Source organism: Ochotona princeps, chromosome 10 (assembly GCF_030435755.1).
Source record: "Ochotona princeps isolate mOchPri1 chromosome 10, mOchPri1.hap1, whole genome shotgun sequence".
In the NCBI taxonomy this organism is placed as follows: domain Eukaryota; kingdom Metazoa; phylum Chordata; class Mammalia; order Lagomorpha; family Ochotonidae; genus Ochotona; species Ochotona princeps.
The window spans coordinates 60,074,778-60,095,962 of NC_080841.1; positions in this window are offsets into that span (position 1 = coordinate 60,074,778).

Genomic DNA, 21,185 nt, shown 5'->3' on the forward strand with positions numbered 1-21,185 from the left:
CCAATCAAATCAAAATTAATAATAACAGCTTCCATTTTTTTTTGTGCGATTGGCCAGGGGCCAAGCAATGAGTTACATTCTTTGTATTTATTTTAATCTTCATAGAAATTTTACAGTCTCATTACTATAAAAATATTTCCTTTAATGAGCAAGGAAATCAGGACCTAAAGAGGTTAAGCTACATGCTTAATCTCATACAGGAAGTGGTAGTACTATACATTCAAAAATGACATTTTTACTCTTGAAAGTATACATGCTTCTATAGATTTGTAAGAGTTCATTGAAAACACACAGTTCACTGTGTTTCCCTTACCTGGACTACAGTCTCCACAGAAAGACCCATATTGTGAGGCCTATTTACCCAAGAGTGAAACAGAGTAGGGGAAGAGATTTCAGGAGATGGCATTTTCTTTTTTTTTTTCTCTTTATGGTAGGTACTGTACTGTCCAGTGTATTTGTCTCACGGAGAGAGTTTCCTACAGAAACATGTGTCCTAAGTCCCTTAAGAGAGAAAGAAAACTCACTGCAGACCGATGAACTCAGAGAGAGATGCCTAAATAATCACATATCCATGTAGTCAGGATATGTGATTATTGAATGCACTTAAATAGATCAGTGCTTAAATTGTGCTGTGCAAGTCTAAAGGAAATACACAGAGGCACCAACAGCATGTCTGAATAAGAATTACAGGTTGCAATGTGTGTTGTATATGTGGATGGCACTTGGAAAATGGATTTTAAATAATTCTCCCAGTACTATCTAGGCCTGCAATCCCACTTAGCAACCATCAGGGTTACTTCATGGCTAATAATCGCTGAAGTTCAATAAACTAAGAAACAAAATCAGAGTCAGTGTGGGGTGGGAGGAGATGTACAGAAGGAATAGGATGAGGGAGGCTGTCAGATCTTTGAAAAGCAAATCTTTCCTTTTGTCATGGAAGCCCAATGCACATAGTAGCCAGGCGCTGGTATTTACACAATGTGCCAACAGAATGCCTGGTGATCCAAAGTCCAGCACCCCAGGAAGTGAAGAGAACTGGAGAAGTGTTTCCTTGGCACAGTACATAGGTACTCCCGTTTCTAATGTGACCACACAGAGTCTGCAGCTAATCATAGACTAAGGGAGACTCTGGAATCTGGCCCTGCCTTAGGAACTGCTGTGTCTTTGTTCCCTGTCCTTCCACGGAGGCAGGGAAGGAGGGAGAGCAGTGTTAAGGACTCAGCAGCCCAGTGAAAAGTAGGCAACAGGGAGGATTCGAATGCATTTGCTAATGCTCCTACAGGTGGCTTCCAGGCAAGGCTATGTACAGGAATTTTTTGGAAAATTACCCTGGGCTTAGGTCCTATCCTTAGAGATTCTGATTTAATTTCAAGCAAGAAATTATGGGTTTTTGACAGTTTGTTTTTAGTTTCTCAATTGATTATAAATGGGTAGCCAGTGTTGTGGAATGTTGCTTGTACTGACTTGAGGACATCTTTTTAAAAATTGTCTTTGTTGGGTACGGCGGCATGGCCTAGTGGCTAAAGTCCTCACCTTGAACGGCGCCAGGATCCCATATGGGCGCCGGTTCTAATCCCAGCAGCTCCACTTCCCATCCAGCTCCCTGCTTGTGGCCTGGGAAAGCATTTGAGGACAGCCCAAAGCCTTGGGACCCTGTACCCGGAAGAGGTTCCAGGTTCCCGGCTTCGGAGCTGTTGCGGTCACTTGGGGAGTGAATCTTTGGATGGAAGATCTTCCTCTCTGTCTCTCCTCTCTGTATATCTGACTTTGTAATAAAAATAAATAAATCTTTAAAAAAAATTGCCTCTGTTACTATTTCTTTGGGAGGTGTTTGGGGTACTTATGGAGTTTTAAGAGGAATGTCAAATCCCACTACAGGCTGGAAAAAGCATGGCCCAAATGAGAAAACTTAGGTACAGCTTAAATTGTTTCAATTGCATGCTTCCACATTCTTATGTATCCAAAGCCGTAATATCTTTTAGTAAAGTGTCAGTGAATTGTCCGTGGGCCAGCCATCCTGTTGAGGTTGTCATTACTCTCCATACACACAGGCTCATCTGGTCCACTGTGGTTCTGCTCCCTGTGCTGTTACAACCCGAGGTGTTGGGTATGGTGGTTACTTAAAATGCTTCAAGACTGTACTAACATTTGGTGTCAAAATGAAAAGTTGTGTACAAATGTGACTTTAGGGAAAAAAATGTCATAAAAGCAATGACTGCATTTCCACATGTTCTTGCACAGCAGGAGCCATGTGCTTCCTGAAATCTAAGAAAGGAGAGCCCCTTCAGGCAAGGAGAAATTGTGAGAAGTGGCTCAAACATAGGCCCTGAAAACCCCCGCCATTTTGGACTCAGTACCAATTTAAATATCTGTTTCCCCTAGGTCTCAGCGTCCTTAAGATTTGCGTGCCCTATAGGTTCAAATTTTGTTATCTGCCAATCAGTTGTAATTTCATAACGCTGCTACCACTAATCTGCTGCAACCTCATGGCACCATACCTGACGGCCTATCCAACAACCCTTTGTGGCCCTTCTGCCTAGTCCTAGCCCACTGCACCTACTAATCCTCTTAGGCCCCCACAATCATATCCACCAATCCCCCATGGCCTGCCCATGGCCCTATCTACCAATCTTTCATGGCCCCATCATGCCCACCCCTGGCCAAAAAAGGACCACTTCCACATGCCTGCAGCCCATTTCTTGCTTCCCCCTCTTGCCCTCTTCCTTTGGAGCTCCCTCCTGCCACTATGGCAGGAAACATCTTTCTTCCTCTCTCTGCCTCTGCTTCTGTCCCTGCGGCCATCTTCCTTGCTGGTATAAAAGCTCCTGTATGGCTCACTGCGGCTGGTGTTTCGTCTTGTGGCGGCAAACTGAAAAGAGATTATACCAAAATGAGCTAATGTTGAAGAGACCTAACAGAAATGGGATCCTTTTCTGAGATAATGCAAAGGGGTTGTCAGCCAAGCCAGGAAACCCTCACAACGAAATTCACAGAAAGGATTACACTGGCATTAGACTGAGACAACAAGGGAGGCCATTTTTGAAAGCGGAAGTGTATTAGCAATGCTTTTAATTGCACAAATAGCAGTGCCGCAGCAAAAAATCTACCAATCGATGGAGTTAGGATAGTAGTGCTGTTCTTTGAAAGTGAAGGCATTAATTATTTATTGAAAAGACAAACTTATGGAGAAAAAGAGAGAGAGAGAGAAATCTTTAATCTACAAGTTCATTTCCAAGATAGCCACGACAACAGGGTATGGGCCAGGCTGGAGGCAGGAGCTTCTTCTAGGTCTCCCAAGTGAGTGTGGAGCCAGAGCACTTGGACATTCTCACTGCTTTCCCACACGGGGACCTATGTGGGAAGTGAAATAGGTGGCACATGAATAGAACTTATATGGAATGCTGGTATTGCTTGTGGTGGCTTTGTCCATTATGCCACAACACCAGCCCTGACAGCCAAAAATTTTGCAAATGCTTCAATAAAATTACTTTTCTCTATCATCCCTTTTAAGGAGTAAACAAGTCTGTAAATTTGAAGGTAGAGTCTACTAATCTTTACGGAGTGTAGTTTGAAACTTCTACCTAGTATAAAAATGTGTGTTTTAAAACCAACTGATAGGGATGAGTCCTGGTACCCTTGGTATGTAAATGATCTGCTTAGCTAACAGGAGATGGGAGGGCTGTTTTCTGATGACTCAGAAGGTCTCTGTTACCAGAGCCCAGGTCTATAGAAGAACGTCATGCCTTGACAGAAAACCTGTCTATAAAGACTTATAACACAAAATACCATAAAAATTGGCTGTTGCGGTTACTCAAATAAATAACTTCACTTTTCTAGGCATTATATTTCTCATATTAAAATAATGGATAAAAAATGATTTCCAAGGACTTATGTCAGCCATAACTTGAAGTAAGAGAAAGGAGAAATCGAATCTGTGCAACAGGACTCATAAAAAATTAAGCCAGGCAGATGTAACCGTACACATGTTTTATTTGGAAGAGCCAATCACATTCTTCTCTTTCCTTTATCTGTCTCCTCTGCCTACCACCACTTCTCAAAACTATTCATTCATTCAACATGCTCCATCTATGCTCTGGACTCTATTAATATGAGAACTGACAAGGACAATGTTATCCCTATTTTGGAATCTGCAGGGGGCGGACGGCAACAGATTTAATTAAGCTTACTTTTTTGTGGGCACATAGAATGCAACAGAAAGCTCATTCATATCAGAATTTTATTTTTTGTTTTGTTTTATTTTTAACAAAAAACTAATCTCCTGTATATACATCAGCAAAGCAAAACACCTCATGCTTCATACTGATAGTTCCTCTCCTTTCACTGTTCCTAGGGTAACAAAGAAATCCCAACAGATTGAAGAAATACGAAGACCATGATATCCAGTCTTCATTAATCTGCAGAGAGCAGTGAGTGACCAAAAATGCTTTCCTGGGATAAAAGAACTGGCATTGGGGCTAGTAAGTGTGAGTTTAGAAATGCTAAGAGCTGGTATTGCGCTGCTCCATGCTGGCAACACTAATTGCTCCTACAAATAAAATTCCTTCTTGCCAGCAAGAATGCGTAGTCTCCATATTAAATAGGATTATGCTAATACATGGCTCCCATCTAGCCTTGTGTCTGAGCAAACAACCAAGCATTGAGAAGTCTTTATTCTGGGGAAGAAACTCCAGCTACATGGAGGGCAAATTTGAGTGTTAATTGAAACCTTCAACTAGTAAAAACGTAGGGTAATTTGTATTTAATGACCTTTAAAAGGGATTTTCCCACCTTTCAGCACAGACTTATTTCATTTTTGATGATGTCTATGTCTTTTCTCCTTGTTTAAAGGAATGAAAAGAATCATTTGTTATGCTCCGCGGTGGGGATACTTGAGGTCAGAGAAAAGCTTGCTGAGTTCCTGAGCAAGATGGGCATCCTGCAGCATTTTGCATTCTCTAAGCTTCCTCGCCTTCTGGGGACAAGGGTCCACTAAAAAGGTCCCCAGCCTAATGTGTGGCAAGTGTAATAGGACTCAAAAACTGAGTCAAAACAGGTCATCTAGATTTTTTTTTCTAAAGAATAGCAGCTCTAACAGATGATCAGTCTTTTCTGATTTCTTTTCCTCAGCCACTCTTGCTCCTAAATTATTTTCTCTCAGTGCTTCAATAATTTTGATCTCCCTCAGTATTTGATTATAGAGCATTCATACAGAGAGGAAACAGAGCTATTGCACAGAGATATTACATGGAACGGTTAGGGAGCTTCTATATACTTTGATCATGCCTTTAATCTTGGCATGTGACATAATTTTGCTCTTTGCTTTTGAATGGTGCCCACACAGTCACAATGACACATATGTAACACATTAGACCAGACGATTCTTCACTGCCTTATGTCATGTAACACACATGTTGAGAAACATAAGTAAAAGCATCAGGGAATACATGCTCGTGGGTGATCCGTGACCACAGTTGAAAGCCAGACCTCAGGATGCTCATATCCTCTGTGTGAATGGCCAAGTACTTCATTTTGCTAAAACCAAAATCACAGATGCTGTTATTTTGACTGCTGTTGGTTACTGCAGGAAAATCATGGTAGAACCCCAAACATTTGCAATTTATTTATGTTTTTTAAATTTTTTTTTTTTTTTTTTTTTTTTTTTTTACAAAGTCAGATATACAGAGAGAAGGAGAGACAGAGAGGAAGATCTTCCATCCAATGATTCACTCCCCAAGTGAGCGCAACGACTGGTGCTGCACAGACCCAAAGTCAGGAGCCAGGAACTTCCTCCAGGTCTCCCACACAGGTGCAGGGTCCCAAGGCTTTGGTCTGTCCTTGACTGCTTTCCCAGGGCACAAGCAGGGAGCTGGATGGGAAGGATTGGAACCTGCGCCCATATGGGTTTCCGGTGCGTTCAAGGATAGGACTTTAGCCGCTAAGCCACCATGCCGGGCCCTGCAATTTATTTTTAGAATGGAACCAAGGAAATTTGTCAGAGAAAAAAGGCTGTCTGCAGCTGACACCTGAGCTTGTTTATGTATTACCTTTCCTCTCTAACTGTAATATAAAACACTCCTAATGACTAGACATTTTAGGATCCTCTGGTAGGTGAGACAGGAGACCATATAATCTCTGCTATGGTAGGTGTGGTTGAAGACAATCTCTGACATACAAGTGATTTCCTTCCTTATCAGCCTCAGTTGCATAAGATGCTAGCCCTCTAAGTGCATTCCATCATAGAATGTCAGGACTCAAACATACCTCAGAGATTGTGTGGGAGGGTCCTGTGCCCTCAGAGATAACAGGCTCATTGAAGACAACACCTTTGTCTTCACCATTTGACTCTGAGGCTTTAGCCTTCTGTCTGAAAAGGGGCCCAAGACTTACAGAAGTGTGGCATTTTGTTCACAAACCTTAGAAAGAAGTCCCTAGGAACCAAAACATGGGTAGAATTTTAGCACAAAAATGAGAAATCATGTGGGAAACCATGATGTATCACCAGTTGTATAGCTGTGTTTCCTGAAAACATGGTTTGGGAAGGTGTGTGGGGAAGAGACTTTAGGGAATTCTCTGACTTTATTCTGTACACAGGGAAGTTGGTACTCAAGGAACTGAAGGGGGTACTTGATGCAGATCACACAACTGGTTTGAAAAAGGTCTGGGGTCAACATTCAACTCTTGTTTTACTTATTAATTTTGCTATGTTACATAATCTGCTAAAAGGTCTACCTTTTACATAAAGAGTTGTTTCTTCTCCTCCTGCAGGTTTTTATCAATGAAGAAGTTGCAAGAGCTAAAAAAATTACAGAAATAGATAATTAATTCATCACACTTCCACTGGATAATAGTAGGTAGCAGGAAAAGAACCACATATGTAATTTGACCAATGCCTTCTGCTGGAATTCAGCTATTTCTTTTTTTTTTTTTTTAATTTGTTTATTTTTATTACAAAGTCAGATATACAGAGAGGAAGAGAGACAGAGAGGAAGATCTTCCATTCAATGATTCACTCCCCAAGTGAGCGCAGTGGCCGGTTCTGCGCCGATTCAAAGTCGGGAACCAGGAACCTCTTCAGGGTCTCCCACGCGGGTGCAGGGTCCCAAAGCCTTGGGCCATCCTCGACTGCTTTCCCAGGCCACAAGCAGGGAGCTGGATGGGAAGTGGAGCTGCCAGGATTAGAACCGGCGCCCATATGGGATCCCGGTGCATTCAAGGTGAGGACTTTAGCCACTAGGCCATGCCGCCGGGCCAGCGAATTCAGTTATTTCGAATGTTACTTTTCTCCTGATCTCTGTCTTTCCCATAGTAATATAAAAGAAACTGAAACCCTTCTGTGGCAAGTGCAGCCCAGGCTAATGAAGGGAAAACTAGCAAAAAACATGTGTTCAATGAAAGGCACACTGCTTTCCCTTCTTTTTTTGCCCATGTAGCTGTGTAGGCCTCCATCTCTACAGCTGGATGACTCGTTAGAAACAGGCCTAAAGATAGTCTTGTTTCATGACTCGTTTCATAGTGTTGTTGGCCCAGAGAGATGTCAGTTGCTTTCAAATTTTGCTTTTCAAAAAAAAAATAATAAATAAATAGGTTAAAGATGTCATCATAATAACCATCTTCAAGTGATTAGGGCCAGTTGTTACACTCTGCAAACATTTTTTTTTTTTTTGCAAAAGCATAAAGTTTTCATTCTATTGCAATTAAATATTTTCTCATGGTGTGGGAAGCATTCATATGCTGGTCATATATGGACTGTAAAATTATTTGATCTGGTCAACTAAAGTAACCACAGGCAGGACTTAAAATTCAATAAATCTGTAGCAAGCTAATTTTTAAGTTGACAGCATATGGATGGTAAATTATGTTATAAATACCCAATGACTCATGGTAGGAAAAAAAAAGGATTGCCCACACCAGGGAGGTGTTTGAACTAATAAGATCTAATGTCCAGAACATGGTGCTTGATTCAATGAGAAATATGCTGGAATTTAAGAAATACCTGGTGAGAATTACATGGTTTTGTAGTTGACTACATGTTGACTACATAGTTTGGTCATCTTTGACACTAGTAACTGATAATTAGAAAAGGTCTGAGGAATAATGGAAAAGGTTATACATTTCATGTAAGAAACAAGCCTGTGTCACAGTGGGGATGGTGTGGCACACACTGAGCATAATGATGGGTTGATATCCTGCAGATTGGCTTCCCAGAGTCAGGAAAACTGACTTTACACACAATGTGGTACATCTATCCAGAGAAGCTGTCTGAAGTGGTAATCTGAATGTTGCCTCAAGAGCAGTAAAATAGATTATAGCAGTGGTATGGATATGGGTGTATGATGAATATCATTTTCTCCTTTGTCCACTTCACCCAAAATGACTGGAATCTGTGAGAAAATACGTATTTATTTATTTGAAAATAGAAAATAAGGAAAGAGAGAAATGAAAAGAGAAAGAAAGAGATCTTCGAACCAGCGGTTCATTCTCCAGATGGACAAGAGGGCTAGGACTGGGCCAGGTCAAAGCCAGAAGGGAGGAGCTTCTTCCAAATTGCCCATGTGGGTGACAGGGGCCCCAACTCTTGGGTAATCTTTTGCTGCTTTTCCTACACCATTAGCAGTAAGCTGGATTAGAGTTGGAACAGCTAGGACATGAATCACTGGGTTGGCCTCTCTATTTAGAACTAGAAGTTTAACCTGCTGAGTGGATTGATGTACAGGAGTGGGTCAGAGTTATTTGTGAAATGAACCACAAAGTTTGACAAGGTGTTCTCCAATCTCCTATTAGATGTGAGAATAACAAATGTTACTGTATCTGTTACAGATCAGGCAGGTGCGACATAAGGGCTGAGCTTTTCAAGTGTAGTTTATTTGTACCATCTAGTATTACATAAAGCTGTTTTAAATTTCTGTTCCAACATGTTTTTCTAAATTATTTTGTACAACTCTATTCTGTAGAAAGCACAGAGAAACACTTTTTAAAAAATGGACTCTTTAATTTTATATCAAAGACAAATCTGAACTGAGATTGCTGCTATGAAGTTATTAGTGCAACTTGAGATAAAGACCAGGGAATTCTTTATAAAAAAGATATTGATCAGAAAAGTAATGGATACTTAGGTATCTGTGACCCCAGGCAAAGAAAAAAGAAACCCAGCAAAGTATAGTAATGACTAGGGAATTCTCACCAATTGAAGTTCAGACACAAAGTCTTTGAATACTCTGTGGGGAAGACCTTGACTAGCCTTTGTACTAGCATCTCGAAAGAGAATCAGAGGTGAGGTTGACTCTTCCTCACACAACCAAAGTGCAAGCTTCTGAAGGAATCCACAGGGATTTGAACTCCTGCGGATTTGCTGTTTTGGGGAGTGAGAAGCAGCTCATGAGCTTTGAAGAACAAAAGAAAATAAGAAGACATAGGAATTCTTTGGGCACTTTTCAAATGTTAAAAGCAGTTTTCAAAAAAAGAAAAAAACACCTGGAAAGACTGATGGCTGTGTAATGTGTGGGGCCCTGTGCAAAGTGAATATGCAAGGCTACCTCATTCAAAAACCAGGAAATACATCAACAATACTAAAATATAAAGCATCTCTTTTTGTCCACAGTCTCTTTCATTTGTTCTTTTTTAAAGATCTATTTATTTATTTATTTTCACGTGATTTTTTTATTATTGTCTTATGATACAGTTCCATGGGTTCTGGGATTTCCTGTCCCCCTCCCCAAGTTCCCTTTCCACCACCCCATTTATTTCCCCTCTAGTATTATAATATGTGGTCCTTCATGAACAGTCATGAGTCCACCATGCCACAAAGCTTTATTTATTTTTTATTGGAAGAGTAAATCTACAGAGAGAAGGAGAAACAGAAATATCTTCCATCTACTGCTTCACTCCCCAGGTGGCTGCGCTTTGGATTGAAGCCAATCCAAAGCTAGGATCTTATTCCAGGTCTCCCATGTGGGAGTGGGGTTCTGTGATTTTGGGTCATTCTCTATTGCTTCTCCAGGGCACAAGCAGTGAGCTGGATGGGAATTGGAGCAGCTGGGACACAAAACCAGCATCCACATGGCATCCCAGTGCATGCAAGGTGAGGATTTAGCCACTGAACCAATGTGCTGGGCCCCTTTCATGGTGTTTTAAAATTTGCAGTGTAGTATTGATCTACATAAAGAAAGTGAGGTTAAAATTATTACCATGAATGTGAAAGTTGGTCTTCATATTGGGTAATACCAGTTTTAAATGCAACATCAGTGCATTCAACTAACCTGTTGCATCATTGAAATGATGCAATTCGTATTTCCTATATTAGACATTTGCATGTGATTTTCCCTGCTTAATAGAACAGAGTGAGAAAGAAATGCAGCCCCTGATGTCTGGGAATTAGATTTGGTGATCACAGCTTGCTCTCAATGCTGTTCCAAACTGATCTGACACTGCTAACCTGTGCTCTGTTTGGATGTAATAGCACAGGACACACTACCGAGACCAAGTCCCTATGCAAATATCAAATATTTCTTTCTCCTGCTCAATGAATGTCTGTTATGTCATTATCAGTTACAGTTTTGTACTTGGGCCAGGTTGTCCTCCCTTGAGGTAAGATTTATTGAGCTATCTACTTAAAGAATTGTTCCTATTTTCTGATAACATGAAATCTAGAACTCTTTGCTTCCTTGGACCTTTCCCAAAATCACTCAAGCAAAGTCCCAACATTATAATAGACACTAACACTCTAACACCCTCTTTCCGCCATCCATGAATGCTATGGTGTATTGTTTTTTACTCCGTGCAACTAAGAATCAACTTGGCCTGTCAAACTACAGGTGTGCTCTTGCTGAATGTTGACATGTGGCAATTCCACACAAAACTAAAATACTTCAACATCACTTTTTTATGTGTGTGCATTTATCTAACATCATACCTTTAATTTATGAATGAGCAAGGAAAGATGAAAAGAGAAGGAGCTCTGGCTTGTCTTTTCCTTTACCCATTTCATCATTTTTGTTTTGCTTTGTTTAATTGATTGACTAATACATGAATCTCCATGGCTAAGAAAAGACAAAATGAAATTCCTTGCTTGTCTGCATTTTCTAAAATGCTCTTCTTTACTTTCTGCACTAGAAGCAAGTTCTTTTTTGGAACAGAAAGGAAGACCTCTTAAGCTGTCAGTGTCCCTCACTGCTCCAATACAGATGTCACATCTGTTTCTCATGTAGAGTCTGGATTGCTGCAAGTTATGGACCCATCAGAATTATGGGCTCCTGAAATGTGGAGAACACTGCAAAAGAATGAGATGCTGTGGACAGTAGACATGCCTAGTGTTTATAACTCTTTTGTCCTTTGTCCCATCCACATTTAAAACACAAATCTGAAGACAGGAATATTAAAAATTTCAAGATAGAGACATCAAATCACGAGACCAAACACCAGGCCCTTGTGAGTGGTGCTGTATGCAGCTCTCTGCATTATACTCCATGAATCCCATCCTGACTGGAATGAGGTTAAGAGTGGTGAAAAAATGTCTCAAATGGGGACTCAATAGATGCAACTCACATTTGTGTTCTTCTTATTTTTAGATTGTATTTATTTATTTATTTGAAAGGCAGAGTGACATAAGGCAGGAAAGTGGGAGAGAGAGCTTCCATCCTCTGGTTCACTCCCTAAATAGCTGCAGGAACCAGGACTTGACCAGGCTGAAGCTTGGAGTCTCCAACTCCTTCTGAATCCTCCATGTACTGGCAGGAACCCAAGAACATGAGTCATCATCTACTGCTCTTAGATGCATTCGAGGGAGCTGAATAGGAAGAGAAGTGAAGATTCAATCCTAGGCACTCTGATGTGAGATGTGGCAGTAACTTCTTGGCACCCTCATATGCTCACCCTTAACCTTTATTCAGGTCATACCTAAAGACTGCCAAACAGCACTCTCAGTAATAAGGAACAGTGAACCCCTGGGAAGCACTTCTGGCTTGGGGAGATCCCACTCCATCAATACCCCCAACACAGCAATTACTACTCCTCAAAAAAATTCTTGACTGGTTTTATTTATTTATTTGGCTCATCCAAGCTAGTAACATTCCATTTTCTGCTTTAAAAATAGGTAAATAAAGTAGAATATTAGTTTATTTTCTTGATTTTTTAAAAAACATTTGAGGAAACTTCAGAAAGTTCAAGAAAATGGGGAAATAAAAGATAGGCTTGTTTTGATTCAAAAAATTGGAATCTGTGCATGGTTTTTCATCATAAACTGTTTCCATGAACTTTCTGAAAATCCCCGTGTAAATATGTGATGATTGTGAAATAATTTTGACACTATCAGCAATATATCTACTGACACCCAATAACAGTCAACTTCAACTCCTTTAACACAGTCACCAAATACTTACGTGGAAGTTTTAAATGCCAGACGCTGTTTTATTAGCTGAGTGTTCAAGGGTGATGCTCAGAGAAAGCTTTTTTTCACAATGCTCAGAACCTGAAGGACAGAGGGAGTCTAAGAAGGAAAAAAACATGCTTTGTAAGATGGGAATGGCCAAACCTGAACTGTGTAAATATCAGTCTATGCAAAATCTATTTTCACCAGCAATGGAAAAGAAGGCAATGTTGACCAAATTTTATGCATTCTCCTTGCCTTATTAAGTGAGGAATATCTCTTTTAGAACCTGTTCTTGGTGTGTGACAACAATTCTGTGCATCTGGATCTGTTGTATTAGTTGCTTATTCACGCTGTAAGTCAAAGTCACCACTAGTGCATAGAAGTATGGTATAACTCATATAGGACACTAAAATGTTTTCTGGAAGCCACATTTAAAAAGTTAAAGGACACAGATAAAATTCCTATTAACATCATATTTACTGAAACCAGTCTATCCTAAATAATACTGTAACAATCAATGTAAAAACTCTGAAGGCTATAAATACATCCCTCCCTCCACCCCACCCCCCCATCACATTCAGCTTTTGTGCTAAGCTTTTAAAGTCTGGCATACGTCTATACTTACAACGCTTTTCAGTTCAGAGTGGCATATTTTGAGTAGGTCACACGTGGCCAGTAGCAACCATGACAGGCCACCGTATGTTCAGTGACTTGTCTAAAGGATCTGAGTCATGTCCCAACCACCACTGTGCTTCTGAGACTGAGAAAAATGAGGAATGAGATTCTGGAACAATATTTTGGAAACTCAGCAATTACACTTCTAGGTACAGAGTTGCACAGTAGATAAAACTAGGGTCTAAGGTAAAATATGATTAAGAAAGGCAATGTGATTGAAGGATAGAGTGTTCACAGAGGTGAATGTCTTAGTTATTATACACACCAAAGTAAGGAAGCTCAGGATGAGTTTGAACACCAGAAGAGATGAAATAGGCCCAGGGAGGCAAGTCTTTCCTGCCTCATTGTCTGTAGGGCTACGTCAGTCATATTTTCACTTGAGAAAGTTGGTGCCCCTTCCTCCACAGTTATTTTTAACATCTGCTTTGTCTTACTTTGCTAGATTATTTGTCTGAATTTCCCAACCCAGCCATCTTTGAGCTGGCAGGGGGATCAATTGGTGCCCCTGTAGGTCTTTACACCTTTTCAGACTCCAACTGCCAGGATTTCTGCAAGAGGAAATTCACCAATGCAAGCAAACCCAGGCATGAAAACATACTTGTATTTTTCAGGAGCTAAGGATCTGGAGTTTGCTAAGTCTTACGCTTCAAGTCAAAGAAGTAAATCTCTATCATGCAATTGCATCCCATTTCCATTGGAAAATTACTCCACAGAAAAAATGGCACTGAGTCTGCCCTCGCTGATTGCCCAGGCTTCCAGGCCCAGCTAAGCAGGCCTGCAGAAAGCATTGGGATGCACAGAGGGAGAGAGGCTTTGGCTCCAACCACAGACTATTTTACAATTCAGAGCTGATATTGGAGCAGAGATAGAAGAGCAGAGAACAGACAGGGAAATGGATTTGATTATTGCATTAACCCACAGACCATTTCAAATGAAAACTTTCATAGGGTAATCAATAATTCAGTCTTCTCAATTTAGACAGATGACACTTATTTTAATCAGTTCTCTCTGAGTGGGTAGGGGTATATAAAACTTTACTTAATCACTGTGCTTTGTTTTTATTCAAAAAGTTTTACGATGTTTCCTTACTGTCTTCATTCCTTTCACATCCTGTGCAAGCCAGACATCCAAATTGAGAAGTACGCATTGCTTCCTCTGGTCCTATTTACTCCTTAGCCTGATTTTAAACCTGGCTTTGCTTAAGTCATTTTGGCTAATTTAGCTATACCTGGTTAGTCATTTCTTTTTCTCACAGAAATTAGTTTCACAATTTGCCTTATTTTCAATTTTCATTTTCTACAACATTTTTTTCTGTATGGATTGCAAATCTTTTAAAATTTTGCATTGAATTTACCTCAATTAATGTTAGATTTGAAAGTGTCTGTGACTCAAGATAGGACCTTAAATTGGTTGTCGTCATGGTCTTTGATCATCTATAACCACTCTTGCATCTCTTGTTTCTGTGAATGAAGGGGATTCGTCATAAACTGGTCAAATCTGCCCCTTAATCTGTTTTATAAGAAAACACATTTTGTCGGAAAGCAGCAAGCTACTTTAATGCTACAATGACAGAACTGATTCTCTACAACTGTCTGACCCATGAAGCCTATAACATACTGTCTGGTCACATTAAAAAAAAATTGATGTCTTTGAAAGGCAGAGTTAGAGGGAGAGAGAGAGAGAGAGAGAGAGAGAGAGAGAGAGAGATCATCCATCTGTTGGTTCACTCCCCAAATGACTGCAAAAACCAGAGCTGGACCAGGCCAAAGTCAAGAGCCAAGAGCCAGGAGCCAGGAGCCTCTGCCAGGTCTCCCATGGGGACAGAAAGGGTTCAACCTCTTGGATCATCTTCTCTACTTTTTCCAGGTACATTAGCAAGAAGCTAGATTGGAAGTGAAACAGCTAGAACTTGAACTGGTGCCCATATGTGATGCCAGGATTGCAGGCCACTGCTTTATCTGCTACTCCTCAAAGCTGGTCCCCTTCTCTGACCATTTATAAAAAAAAATAATGACCTTTAGAGTGGACTCAAGCCCTCTGGTTTTCTCACACTTAGCCTAGAATTAGAACAAAGATGGAACAATTGAGCAGGAAGAAGGAAGCACACCTACTCAAGCAGGTCTCACTTTGGATCCTGACTCACTTTCTAGAGAATTTCTTGAGTCCCTTAGAATCTCAGTGACCTCACTTATAAAACGGGAACAATATTCCTAACCTCCCAGAGCTGTTAAGACAGTTACAGGCAGTAAGTTCTACATAGGATACAGCAGGGACTGGGATTGTGCTAGAGCGGGTTAAGCTGCCGGGAGAGATACCCACATCTTCACGATGGTGTAGGGTTGTGTCGTGGTTACTCTACTTCTGATCCTGCTTCCTAGCAAGACATCTGGGAGGTAGAAGATGGTGTTCAAGTGCTTGGGCCCCTGCTGCACACGTTGCAAGCCTGAAAGGAGTTTTGGGCTCCTGGCTTCAGCCCAGAGCAGGCCATAACTGTGGTGAGTATTTGGGGAGTGAACTTGTGGATGGAAAATCTTTCTCACTGCCCCCTCTCTCACTTCCTTTCTCTCCTCAGTCTCTCCTCAGTCTCTCTTCCCAAACCCACCCATCATCCCCTCACTTTATATTGCTCTGCCTTTGAAGCAAATGGAAATTAATGAATAGACTTTTAGAAATGCATTTATTTTTAAGTGTTTGTCACATAGGTGAGGGGATTGCAGACACAAGTAGGTGTCTGGGTGTGATGGGGTGGGTAGGATGGGGGGTAGGTGGGTGAGGGAAAAGACTCAGCTCTCCTTCCTGGATAGTAGGTTTGGGTGGGGGGGATGCCAGATCACTTCAGCACCAAGGGACAGAGATGATGCCCTGATTTGGTCCCTGGGACCCTGATTGGGAGAAGAATGTTCTGAGGGTGCTACTTGTGTAGTCAATTGTTATGAGATGGTATTGGCTTCATTGTGGTATGAGATATCACTTCCCATATTTGCCAGCTGTCAGTGTTTGTTTTGGTATTTCCATAGCCTTAGATGCTTGGTGGAGAATTTGGCCTCTAGCGTTGTTCAACCTGCTCTTTTTCACCATTTTTTGGCGAGCCGCTCCTGGTCCTTCACTGAATTAGAGAGGCCAGTTGTTCTATTTTTAACGTGCGTCCCACTACGTTGTCTTTCCTTACACAAACAGAACAGGGCAGCCCAGTCCCACAACTGGCTTGGCTCCTAGGCCCGGCCAGATGTCCATGTGATGTTCCCTGAGGTTAGGGATCGAGTGGAATGAACCCCTCCAACTGACTCCTTAGAGCCCCGGCTAAACTGGTCCCCAAATTCAGCTCTTGCATGCACCAGCAGGTGCTGCAGCCTGGTTGTGACAAACCCCAGGAACTCCAACCAATAAGCTTTCTTTTTAAGCTAAAGCTCTGAAGAAAAATTTCTTCAAAGGTGAAAGAAAGCACATATTATAATACTGCATGTATGAATAAAGTAACTGGCACACATTATAATCCTGCATGTATGAATAAAGTAACCAGCAAACTAATAACATGGATGATCATTATGATTACAAAATTGTAGCCTCCTATGCCAAGGAAATCCTTACATAGAAGATTTTCCAACATTACTCTGCAAGGCAACCCAAAAGAGAAGCAAACGTGTTGCTATTGGAGGAATTCTCAAAGCAAAATCATTCCTTGAGCTCTGTGACTCTCCTTTCGCTTCTCTGTGGAATTCTATTTCATCAAGAATGCATTGTCTATCATTTTGAGGCAATCCCACCAGGGAGAGAATAAAGACACAGTATTTTTTTTTAGAACAACAAAGATTTTTTGCAACCACCAGGTTGTACATTGTGCAATTGGGTTCTGCAGACTTCATTAATTCTTTCCAGTTCTTCTCACATTTACCTTTCCCTGCAGCAAAGTAGTGGAGAAGAGTTCGCTTCATTTCCATTTCTCTGACCCTAGGCATACACATTTTCCACTCAGTCAGCTTCGTTTTCTGAGTTTTTTTTTTTGAACTGTTTCTCCAAATACCCACTATTAAACCTATTAAATGAAGGCAGGTTTACAAATAGGTTCAAATAGGTAAAATGTGTTTATTTTCTTTAGTTTTACAATCAATCTTCCATCTTCTTTTCAATTTCTACAGAGAATTCGATGGAGGATTAACTACGAATCAAAGTAGCATGCTGTGAGTTTTAAGGCTGTTTTGGTTGAGCAAGTTATTAAGAGTCAACATAGAACAGCATTAAGAATAAACGCTGACTCAAGGGCCCCCAAGGTTCTGTTGATGGCAGGTGGACACTTACAGTGCTTCTGGGGAAGTAAAAAATGTGGGTATTTTGGGTGAGGTTATTAACAAGAATAAAAATGTCTGAGGACACTTCTGAGACTCTCACTGACAATAAATTAGATAGCAACTAGTGATGTCTTCCAAAGTCGCCAGGACAGGGCGACAGAGTGGTCCTTCTTCTGTGGGGAAGAGCCCTTAGTTCCTCTTAGTTCTAGGACTTACATTTTCCCAGGGATAACTCTAGTCGTTGTCATACCATCACAGTGCTTCCTGCAAAGTAAGCAGGCAGTAAAATATTTACTAAATGAATCCATGCTAGTGAAATCCCTGCATGCATCTATTGCTACTGGGCACTTTTTTAAAAAAGCAAACGCATTTCTTCTCTACCTTAGTGCGCTTATAGATGGTTAATAAATATTTAAGAAGAGTTTTGCCTTTTCTGAGAAACAAAACGCTCTATATGCATGGAGTTGTTTTGCCTTCCACTCCCAGGAGGGCTGCATCTTGCCGCAAGCCCCTGATTCCTGAGCATCAGCCTCCTGCTCGTGTCCTCTGATGTTTTCTTAGAATGTTTGCTATGTTTCACTCCTCGTTTTTTGCTATATTCTGTAGCATCACCCTCATATCCACATCATGAGACCCCTTTGAATCTCGGTTGAGAGCTTATGTGTTTAATGTAGAGATGTACTGTAAGTTCTGAGAGGTGCAGGAGTACAGATGTCTCAACGTTTGGCTCCATCCTCTTTCCTTAAAGGAAGCTCTTGAATCTGCAACACTTTCAATCTTGTAAAAATGCTGCTTATTTCCATAAGACAGGATTGTAAACGTGTGGATGCCAGAGACCATGTCTTTGTACTCCCTTGACTGATAAGTGCAATGTAAATATTTAGTTGTTATCAATCTATGTCTACTGATAGATGTCCAGGACTTAATTGTGGGCCCCTTACATTCACATTGAAGCCCTAACTCCTAATATAACTATGTATGGACATATAAAATTTAGGGTGGTAACTAAAGGTATAAGAATGGATATTCTAATAGAATTAGTGCCTTAATTGAAAGACACATCATAGGAAGTCACATAAACACACAAAGAATGATCTGTAAACTAAAGATAAAGACCTACCAAAAACTAACCTTTTGACAAATTGATCCCGAACTTTCATCCCCTAAAACTATGAGAAATTAAAAGCATATTGTTTAATTAGTATTAACTAACAAATAAATATTTTAAGTTTATTGTAGATAAAAGTATCCTAAATGTAAGTGTAACTTGGGTTGTACTTTTAAAAAATATGAAACACTGAAACTTATAGCTTATATGTGTAGCACATATAGCAAAAGATAATGAAATAAAATTATTTGGAAAAATCTGGAAAAACAAAAGTATTAGGAAGTTGGATGTAAAATATAAACAAGAATTTAACAAAATTTTAAATACAAATGACTTATATGTATATGAGAAAATGATTAACTTCATAACTAAAGATAAACAAATAGGATAATATGCAGACATGTTTTTAAATAGATTATTTTTTCTAAGTTATAATGTAACGTATGGAAAAATTGAGAAAATTTTAGATAGTTTCTATAATTTCCATATATAATTTCATGGTATTAATATATTGCATTAAATTACTTATCCATATTCATAGATTGTTGTCTTTGTTTTTGTTGCTATAAAAAAGACAAAATTAGGTAGTTTAAAAGTAAATGAGCATTTATTTCAGCAGTTCTGAAAGAGAAAGATGCCAGCAGATTTGTTGTCTGGTGAGGGCTTTGGTTAAACTTGGCACCTTCTTGCTGTTTCCTCGCATGGTAGAAGAGGAGAGCTAGCTCTCCGGATCATCTCCCATGGGCACTAATTCCATTGATGAGGACACCACCCTCATGACCTGGTCACCTCCAAGGACCCCAACATCCTCATAACTGAAGTTTTAGATTCCAGCATGGGGCCAGCCATGTTGGAAAAGCTGCCATCTTCAATGACAGTATATAAGGAGTGCTTTGCTTCATATCCAATCCAGTTCTCTGCTAATGCTCATGGGAAAGTAACAGAAAGTAGCCCAAGTGTTTGGGTATCTTCCACTCACGTGGGCGATCTATACAGAGTTCTGGGATCCTGGCTTCAGCCTGGCCCAGCCCAAGCAGTTGTAGCCACCTGGGTAGTGAATACATGGATAAAAGACCTCTCTCCATCTCTCCTTCTCAATAATATCTGATTTTTGAACAACAACAACAAAAGAGAGCGAGAGAGATTTCAACATATGAAGGGGACACATTCAGATTATGATAATAATTATTTATTAAGGTCCAGTGTTTATTAAAATGTTTTTAAGAATTGTTTAATCCATAAACATTAAAATTATAAACTCTAGCAACAGTGGAATGGTGGTTTCCATGTGATTGTAGATTGTCAATTGACATAAATTCCTTGGAAAACACTTTGACAACATTCTATCAAAAATTAAGTGTACCACATTAGCACAGCAATTCCACTTAAGGAAATTTGTCTACCCACCAAAACACACAAAACACCCCCCTTCACCATTGTTTCTGATAACAACCAAAATACTAATAATGTCCATCACAGCAAATGTACACGGAGGAATGCTTTGCGTCGACATCTGTACAGATGTTCCTGTATAGATCTGCATGAAAGCACTTCTACAGCTTCCTAGAAAGGCAGGTTCAACAGGTGAAGCCACCGCTTGAGATGGCTGCCTATCATACCAGAGTGACTAGGTCTGAGTCCTGCCTGCACTCCTCATTGTGATTTTCCTGATAATGCCCACCATGGGAGGCAGAAAGTGATGACTCAAACATTGTGTCCCTGCCATTCTAATGGGAAGCCAGAACTGAATCCCTGTCTCTGGTTTTCAGCCATGCCCAGCCCCCCACTGATGTGGGCCTTTGCAGAATAACGTAACAGAGGGGAGATTTCCTGCTCTGCATGTGTGTGCTTGTGTCTACATTTTAAAGACAAATAAAGAAAAATGTTAAGTTTGTAGGAGGTGGAATTTTGAAATATGTATGCAGTTTTTTCATGACATGTATTTCCTGTGAACTCTTTTGTAGACCCTGCTCATATATAACATACAAATCTATATTTAGGTCTGTAAAGAGCGACATCATATGACATCCATGGCCTGTTGTCACAGCAAGTTGCTTAGACAAAATTACCTGTGGAGCTCTTTGTGGTACGTTTTCATGCCTGATCACAGGGCTATGGAACAAAATGAATTTGGCCCAAATATTCTGACATTTCAAACAGATTAAAAAAAATTGTAGGGACATATCGTGATAACTCGTTGGCTAATCTTTCACCTCCAAATGCCGGGATACCATATGAGTGCCGGTTTGTGTCCTGGTTGCTCCAGTTCCAGTCCAGCTGTCTGCTTACAGCCTGACAAACCAGCCGAAGATGGCACACAACTGTGGGATCCAGCACCCAAGTGGGAGACCAGGAAGAAGCTCCTGGCTCCAGGCTGTGGATTAATTTAGCTCTGGCCATTGTGGCCATTTGGGGAGTGAATCTGGGGTCAGAAGATCTTTCTCTCTGTCTCCTTCTCTCTGTAAATATGCCTTTCTAATAAAAAGTAATAAATCATAAGAAAGAAAGAAAGAAATTTATTAAACAGGCAGTGCTGTTTACAGAAATGAAATGAGCAAAAAACCACAAATGCCATAAAAAAATAAATGCAGCACTTGGCCATAGAGAAGACCTAAAATTTGCCTTTGGAAGGCTATAGCCCCTGCCTTACTGTGAAGCAGTGGAAAGGGTACGGGAGGGGAGGTTGCAACATCTGGTGTGGAGATGTATTGCTCAGATGTTGTGTACTGAGCTAGCTAGTTGTCATGTAATT